This window comes from Benincasa hispida, chromosome 8 (genome assembly GCF_027475165.1).
Source record: "Benincasa hispida cultivar pf3 chromosome 8, pf3_genome.v1.1, whole genome shotgun sequence".
Lineage (NCBI taxonomy): Eukaryota > Viridiplantae > Streptophyta > Magnoliopsida > Cucurbitales > Cucurbitaceae > Benincasa > Benincasa hispida.
Window position 1 is genome coordinate 7,690,974 of NC_143485.1, and position 9,899 is coordinate 7,700,872.

The following is a 9,899-nucleotide window of genomic DNA, read 5'->3' on the forward strand; positions in this document are numbered from 1 at the left end:
ATTTTATTTATTATGTTAAGTTCATAATTTCTTTTTTTAGTACAAGTGAGAGCACAAAGGGACTTAAACCAAAGATCTCGAGGTCAATTGGCTATGCTCGCTTTTGCGTTAATTTCATAATCTAAATCAAATTGTTGTGAGCATCATATGCCATATAAATCCAATTCTTGTTGGAGTGGGGAACTGAACCAATCTACAACTCTTAGATGATAAAAAGTGTTTTATCTACTAAGTTTTATTCAAACTAAGGGTGAAAAGGTGTTATTCAAATACATTTCATTGGCTAAATTATAAATATTAAATGTTTCAATATTTAAGCTGGCATTGTTCCCTTCTCTACTTTTGTTATAGTGAATAAATGAATTGGACCCATACATTTTTTACGAGTAATAGCGTAGGATAGCACTTTTAGGACTAATAATTAAATATATAACAACATTTCTAAAGAATTGTAAATATATAATAAAATGTATCAATGATAAGCTCCTACCAGCTATACAATCTATTATTAATAGATTCCGAAAGTTAGATCTAAATTTTGCTATATCTGTAAATTATTTTACATTGTACTGTATTTGGAATTTGATTACTATATTTACAGTCATCCCTAAAAAAATTCGACAATCTATCCACGATTTTACGTGTGCGAAATTATATTTTATTCTAAAATGGGTAGTAACTTACCACCATAGTCTCTAGAGACTCATTTAGAAAAGGTCATGTAAAATATAATAAAAGAGAAGAAAAACAAAAAGCATTTGTTACTTTGAAATGAAACAACACATATCACAATCAAAGGATTTCCTTTTAGCATGAAATTAGGATATTTTCCCAGTGGGTATATTAGCATTCGTTAGAAAGCCTAAAGTTCTTGAACTTTCCTACCAAAAAGAAAGTAATTTTGATAACCTTTTCTTTTCCATCAATCTTCTTCATTTTTCAACCATAGATTTGATTGAATATAATGCTTTGAAATTCAACAAGTTGTTATATATTCATTGTAACTATCACAACTTCGTTTTTTTCGTTTCCATAACGGTTTCGAATGAACAATCAAAAATATTATTTTGGTCTCTATATTTCTGTTCTATTCTATTTTAAGTCCTGTATTTTTTTTATTGTCTAATTTCAATCTATATATTTTCGAGTAGTCATTGTACTTCAAATAGATATTAAATTTATTCATTCAAAGTCTTCTTTTTTCAAAATTGGTTAAATATTATTAATAATAATTTTAATGCAAGAAAATCACGACATTGTGAATGTGTCAAAATAAACATAGCTCAATTGACATATAAGATGTGTTAGGCAATTAAGAGATTTGTGTCGTTTGAACTCTTTCACTTCTGTTGTACTTACACTGTAAATATACTTTCATGGACTAATTTTAAGATTTATTGAAAGTATTGAAATTGAATATTAAAAGCTTAAAGACCAAAATAATATTTCAACTAATATTTTCTCTTATATATATAATGAAATGAAAATGAGGGTTATTTTCAAATAAAGAAAAATGAGTAAACTTATTTATAAATATAGTAAAATGTCACTAAGTGATAACCATAATAGACTTCTATTACTATTGTGGTCTATCATTTAGTGATAGAAGTCTATCGTGGTTTATCTTGTTTTATTACTAATAAACAGTGACATTTTGCTATACTTGAAAATATTTTAAATAGTTTTATCATTTAAAACAATTATTCTTTTCATACTATGGTAGATAATAGATTCTATATAAAATGTAAATGAAACATCTTCAACACAAAACTTTAGTCTTCATTCGAGGATGTAATTTACTATATCGTTTTTGTTCAATTTTAATTTTTCAAATTTACATTTAAAAAACTCACTTTACCTTTCCGATATTAATTTTTGGAAAATTATTTCAAATGGTAAAACTGTTGAAAATATTTACAAGATATAACAAAATTTTAGAACTATTAATGATAGACGTTGATAAACACTAATAGACTTCTATTCGTGTCTATCAATGTCACTGATAGAAGTCTATTAGTATTTATCAGCATCTATCATATTCTAAAATTTTACTATATTTTATAAATATTTTAGCTCATTTCTCTGTATTTACAAATCGTCCTTATTTTTTTTTATTTAAGAAAAAAAAACTCACTAAGGCTGGCTTTGGTATTACTCTTGAGAACGCTAAAAGTGGTGACGTAAAAATTTTAAATGCTTTAAGTATTTGTAAAGTTGATTGTGAATAAATGTGTTAAAATCACCTTTTAAAATACACATTCATTTTCACACTATTTAGGTAGATTTTTTTAGAATAGATAGTTATTTCTTAATTAATAAGTTTTAAGATCTCATATTTATCCTTTATAATATTAAAATTGATTTTGTATTTTTAGTATATTCCTTGCACACCCAAATTTTATATTCTAAATTTTAAAAAATGATTAGTTCAGTGGCACCAATTTTTTTTTTGGTTATATTTTATTAAAAAGATTTGCACGTATTTTTCTCATATATAACCATTAATCTAGAGCAAACAAAATATAGTTTTTTTTAAAAAAAAAAACAACAAAGGATATAAAATTGTATCCAGTTACTAAAAAATATAAATTATCAACAAAATAATAAAAATGTGGAAATTTTGATAGTGGGTCTATTTAAGTATTATTCTAATCACAATAATTTAATACTATTTACCGAAAATACCATAATATACATTTTTATGTTGGAAATTGAAATTTGTCAAACTCTAATTTACTTTATTTTATTGTTAATTTTTTTAAAAGAAACACAATTATCCACGATTATTTTAAAAAGGTAAACTAAATTATAGTCTCTTTTCGATAAATTTATTTTTAAGTGAGCATGTGTACTAGATATGCTTTTTCTTTTTTCTTCTTTTTAAAATAGATGTTGAAAAAATTAGTGTAGATAAAAATAAAATAAAATAAAATAATAATATAATAAAATAAAATAAATAAAAGGATCAAAATTAAATAAATTCTCAGTGATCAAAATAGGATAAAATCCACCAAAATAAAATACATTATATCATTGGCAGATTGGAAGCACATTCGAAGTATCATTCAGATTGAAGAATACTTTTTCTTTGTCCTTTATTATTAATTTATTATTATTATTATTTAAAAAAAACACTTTAACGCGTAGAAATATAAATATGCGTGATTTGATCATTTAACATATGAATAATTAAAATCAATTAAAGTTCTGCTTATATAATAATTTAAGTAAGCACTTCATAGGTATTTTTCTTAATAAATAAATAACAAAAAAAACTAGTATTTAATAAAAAAATTATTTTAAATGATAAAACTATTAAAAATATTCATAAATAATAACAAAATATTACAGGATAGCACGATAGACTATTATCTGTGTCTATCATGAAATAAATATACAATATTACTATCTTTGTCTATCATGACATAGATAGACACATAGAGTAGTCTATTGCGGTTTATTGTAGTCTTTTAACAAATTCATTTTCCTATATTTGAAAATAACTCTAATTAATAATTATTTATAAAATTTATTTTTGTTAAGTAATCACTAATCATGATAAATTTATTGTTTATAAAACGATACATAAATTAATAGTACAAATTTATTATTTATATCATTTCATTAAAGTACTTGTTTATAAAATATAACCTCTTTTTTAGACTTCCAATTGATCTAAAAAATTTCATAATACTCTAACAAGAACTCAAGTTTATTTATCTCTAATACTTAAATATTTAAGCCTCTTTTCATTAACCATTTGGTTTTTGAAAATTAAGTTTATAAACGTTTTCCGCCAATTCTTTTTGTCTGCTTTTTAATAGTATATTAATATACAAGGAGTGTTTTATATGCTAGTTTAATATTCAAACATTAAACTAAAAAATCAAATAGTTATCAACGTCATAACTTTTGTTTTTAAAATTTGGCTAAGATATTAATTTTTTTGTTAGAAAAAATGAAAATCATGATAAAATTATGAAAGAAGACCAATAAAATCTTCAAAAACTAAAATAATAAAAAATCAAATGATTAACAAATGGGATCTTAAGGTGCCCTTTAATAACCATTTGATTGTTGGTTTTTAATTTTTAAAAAGTAAGTTTATAAACACTATCTTTGTCCATAAATTTATCCATTTTGTTATCAACTTTTTATAGATGTTTTCAAAATTCATTTTTTTTTTTAAAAAAACTCTTTTGATAACGATTTGATTTTTATTTTTGAAAATGATGCTTATTGACCAACTTCTACTTGTGCGCGCGCGCACACACACATATATATATATATATTTGTTATTTAATTTTTTTAAAGAAACTTTTCGAATTCAAATTTTTAAAATTTATTATCATTTTTAAAATTTAGTTAAGAATTCAAATATCATCTGCCAAAGAAATTTGGAGAAAAATATTGAAAACTTGTATCCATAATGGAAATCCTTTTGAAAAGCTAATTCATTGATAATCAATTTAAATTCCAATTGAAAAGCTTCTAACAACTTGTAAAATTTACTATAACAAAAGCACTAAGTGGATTGACTTAATTAATTAAGAGAACCCAAATTTCAGCTGCCTTTGACCACTATAACTTATGTATAGAAAAAAAGAGCAAAGTTTGGTGTAGCTCTATTTGGCCTATCAATGTAGAAAATTCAAAGAACACAAAATAATAATAACAATTTTATTGTATTTGTTTGATTGAAAACAATGGTTTCCCATTTGCATACCAAACAATATTAGATAAAGTTTATGTTAAAAGGGAAAATTTTATTCAAATCAGTTTGGTTGGCTACCACATTCAAAACACTTTATTAATAAAATAGTATATGGTAGAAATATTGGTATATGAATATACAATACAACATTTTTTTTACAACAATTTTAGATTTTCATGACACAAGAGGAATGCTAAATCAAGTTAGAAGAAAGAAATAAAAATGTCTTATTGTAATTTTGATACTATTATATAGGCCAAAGTGAATATAGATCTGTTGTAATTTTGACATATATATTCATTTCATTGAAGTCGGAGATCCAAATTCTCATACAATTCCACTCGTTATACTAAAAAAAATATTGTTATATTGCGTAATATAGTCTTTAGGGTAACATCATTTTCTTATGTATGTGTTCAAGATATGATTTAACTATTGATGCCATATGTTAAACACCAATTTAAATGTTGGCTAAGCCATTTTGAATGGAATAAAAAAAAATCCCAAGCATTCTCACCTTTGAATGGAAATTGCAAAGAGGTGAAAATTTCAAAGCTTTGAGAGGTTTTGAACTTAGAAAGCACTTACCTAACACAACTAAAATTTTAGTTGATTTTGAAAGAGGTAAACCATAAAATAGACATAATGCAATGCAATGGATCGAGTGTTGTCCTAGACAAGGTTCAAAGTTCATGAGTGAACTCAAATCTAATGAAAAATAAGAGGCAACATGGAGTGCATCCTCCAAAAGGAAAAAGTAAGAACTTTAGGTTTTGAGCTGACCAACCGAGCTGGAAAATATATACAATCGAGAAATATATGAGTCGAGCTCAACCATGGCACCTTGCAATCTTGATGGTCGCAACCATCCTAACATTGTCGATGTTACACGTAACTGTAGGCAAGTGTTAGAGGAAGGGTATTATAAAATCTCCATTCGACAATCCCTAAGGGAAAAAATATAATTAATTTCCAAAGGAGGACCCTGACTTTACTCTATGTGTTTAGCTGAATTATACACTCCATGTACTTAGGCATCGGACTGTGATAGACTTGGTAGCACACTTGTGCTTGTAACTCTCATGTAGGTCAACTCGAAGAATGAGACCAGATAAAAGAAGCTTGCTGACAAGGAAGCCCACAAAGGGCTCGTGACGACAAAAAGAAATTTTATGCATGATGGTAGAATATGTCATAATTAAGTTAACAACAATTTGTAACTATCACAAAAACGATAATAACATCAATGTTTTACTATTAATAATAATGTTTGTTAAATAAATATTTGAGATGTTTAAATTTGTTTTGTGTTTACTTTTTTTTTTTTTTTTTTTTCAATTCAAGAACATGTCTCTAACTCCATTAAGTATTTATTCCTATTATACTAATTAATTGCTTTTGGAGTATTGTATAGAGATGATAAGAGAAAGACAGTTTGCTTGTTATTATTAATATTATTTTTGTGTATGTTCAACAATGTGTAAATATTAGGATTCCAACATTTATAGTTAGTTGAATTATACTGTATTTAGAAGAACTATTTTTGTTATCATATGCGAAAACATAATAATGTAACCTAGAGATTGTTACTCTTTTCTTTCATCAATATGTGAATCTATCTTACTAAATTTATTTAAGTTAAAAAATACTTTTGATCCCTAAACTTATATGAAAGTAACAATTTAGTCTATAAACTTTGATTTGTATCGATTTAGTCTCTGTACTTTTAATTTTGTAACAATTTAGTCATTGAACTTTAGCATATAACAATTTAGTTCTTGTACTTTTAAATTCATAACAATTTAATCCCTAATGTAACTAAACTTATCAAAATTAAATGTCAATTTTTATTATTTTATGATGTAAACTTTGTATTTTATAAAAATATTGAGTCTTTCTAGTTAGTTTATTGGTTTATTTATGCCATAAATCTTATTAAATCTTAACTCATTCTATAATAAAGGCCAAATTGTTACAAATTTGAAAGTATAAGGACTAAATTCTTACATAGTAAAGTTTAAGGATTAAATTGTTACAAAATTGAAGGTTCAAGAACTAAATCATTAAAAACTAAAGTTTAGGGACTAAATTGTTACTTTTATGAAAATCTGGGAATTAAAAGTGATTTAAACCATTTATTTAAATGTCTAATTAGTTATGAACATTCAATAATCCTATCTAATAAATATCTAACATATTCAAAGTTTTTAAAATTTAACTAATATGTTAGATATAAAATTAAATTTATGTTTAACAAAATCTTGTGAAATGAAAAAAAAAAAAAAAATCAAATAGGTCAATAAATTAATAAACACAAAATTGAAAATTAAAGATCTATTAGACAAAGACAAATTTTTTTAAATTTTTTTTTATTTAGAGATGAAATAAACAAAAATCTAAAAAGTTCAAATATGTGCTTATATAACTCATATATGTTTATTTTTAATATTATAAACTCAACCATGAGACAGAAGGTTATATTCTTAAATATCAAATTATAGTAAAAATATATTTAAGACTTTTTGAAATAATGTGATCCTTCAAACGACCAACCTTTGAAGATAAAATTCAATTGGTCAATATAACATATAAATGATAAAATGGGTTAAATTATAAATAATACCCTGAACTTTACACATTACGTTAAAAATGCCTCTGAAGTTTTAAAAGTTTCAGAAATACTCTTAAACTTTAAGAAAGAGTTTAAAAAGTACTTTTGTCATTAGTTTTAGATGGAAACTGTTAAAGTTTTGTTTCAAAAATACCACTGAACTTTCCAAACATTTCAAAAATACTAACTTAATAAAAGTTCAAAAATACTTCCACCATTAATATTTGAACAAAAGCCATTAATTCCTCATGACAAAAATGACTTTAAAAATATTAACAAAATTAAAAAAAATGCTCATAATGATCAATTTGTTTGAAGTTTTCTTAAGTTCCAAAAAAACAAATTTTAAAATAAATTATAAGATATCCTCATTTTTTTCATATTAGTATTCTCATATTTCTCTTAATTTTCCAACTCTTAGCTTACACGAATTTTTTTAGCAACAAAAATAAAAACCAAAATTTTAAGTTAAAACATAAAATATCACAAAATTTTACAAAATTTCAAAATTAAAATATCATCTTGAAACATACCAAAATGATAAATAATCAAATAAAAAAATTATATTTGACTCTTTGGAACGAGTGCAAATTGGAAGAACTGCCTCTTCATGCGTGCGTATCAAATGGAGAGTGTTGCGGCACCGTAGGGCAGGACTGCAAGCTTGCCTAGCAGACTGTCTTTGTAAATAGCGCGGGGCATATGAATCGTAGTGCTTGCGCAATGTCGTGCCTCCCCTTGCTCGATTTCTCTGTTTTGCCCCATGTTGATTGCTAATTGATCCATTTTAGCCCAAATTGCATCCGAAATGTTCGATGACTTCTTTTGCTCGATAATCTATCTAAGACCTAAAATAAATATTAAATTCCTAAGAACTAACATGATTTAGGCGGATACTTCTTTTATTTGACTATTTATCGTTTTGGTATGTTTCAAGAGGAGATATTGATTTTGGAACTTTGTGAAATTTTGTGGTATTTTATTTTTTAACTTAACATTTTGGTTTTTATTTTAGTTTTTGAGAAAATTGGTGCAAGCTAAGAATTTGAAAGTTAAGCGAAATATGAGAGTACCTATATGAAAAAAAATGAAGATATCTATTATTTTAAAATTGGTTCTTTTCGAACTTAAGTAAACTTCAAACAAATTGATCAGTAGAATTTTTTAATTTTTAAAGTCACTTTTTTCACGAGGAATTAACCGTTTTTATTCAAATACTAGCCGTTGAGGTATTTTTGAAATTTTATTAAGGGTATTTTTGAAACAAAACTTTAACGGTTTCCATCCAAAACTAATGGTTAAGATATTTTTTTGAACTCTTTTTTAAAGTTTAAGAATATTCTTGAAACTTTTGAAACTTTAGGGACATTTTTGACACAAAGTGTAAAGTTCAGGGACATTTTTTATAATTTAAGCTGATAAAATATCTTCATTGAAGCAATAATGACATGCTTTCCAAAGAGATTACAATTAATGATAGAGTGAAATATGATCAATTTTCCTTTAAAAAATGTCAAGTATTTGAAGGATAAAGTAACTAAACATGTTTAATGAAGTTTAGTTGGCAAGTTTTGTCTAGTTTCAAAAAGATGGTCAAAAAGTTGTAATATAATTAAGGAAATCAAATAATATTAATTTATCTTGACCTTGCAATCAAATCAATTTCAAATCCTAAGATTTTAGTTTAATAAAATGTAATTAATTATAAATCTCATAAAGTTGTATGAAAAGAGGTTTAGTTGGAAAAAGTCAATGGCCTATAGAGGGAGGTCATTAATGGTATACTTCAAGTTGAAGTAAGTGGAGACACACCCAATTATATTTCATTCTTTCTTTCCAAGTTCAAAATTAATAACCCCAATGCTCACTATTGACATTTTTTTCTCCATATATTTAAACATATCTTTTAACTATTTATTTATTTGAGTAAAGATTTAAATTTCGAATTTTTTAATTGATGATATATAATTTTAAACCAATTGATCTATGCTTAATTTAACTCCAATTCTTTAACATGATTGTAACAATGTTATACTTTTTTTTGTTACAATAATCACTTTTTTTAAAGAGAGATAATAAACAATGATGGTTGCCATATCACATTTTTAGATTTTTCAAAAATTAAATTAAAAAAAAATTATTACAACCTTGTTTTATAAACTTTTTTCCTTCTATAACTTCAATGTGAGGTTTACTATTAAAATCTATTAAAAAAAATATCAAATTACTTATAGAAATAACAAAAGAATACTCATGGTCACTGATAGACTCTTATTAGCGAGACATCAGTGATAAACTTTTATCAGTTTCTATCATTGATAGACTTCTATAAATTTTTATCACTGATAGACTTCTATATGTATCTATCAGTTCCTATCAACCTCTATCAAAGAAGATTAAAATTTTACTATTTTGTGTAAATAGTTTCCCTTTTATTTTTCTCTCTCTAAAATTTATAACAATTTTTTAAAAAAACATATTTTTCATTTGTTTGAAATATAGGTCGTTCTAAGTAATTTTTAGTTACTTAACTTTTTTTATTACTTTCAATCATTTCTTTAAGTCTCATAGATT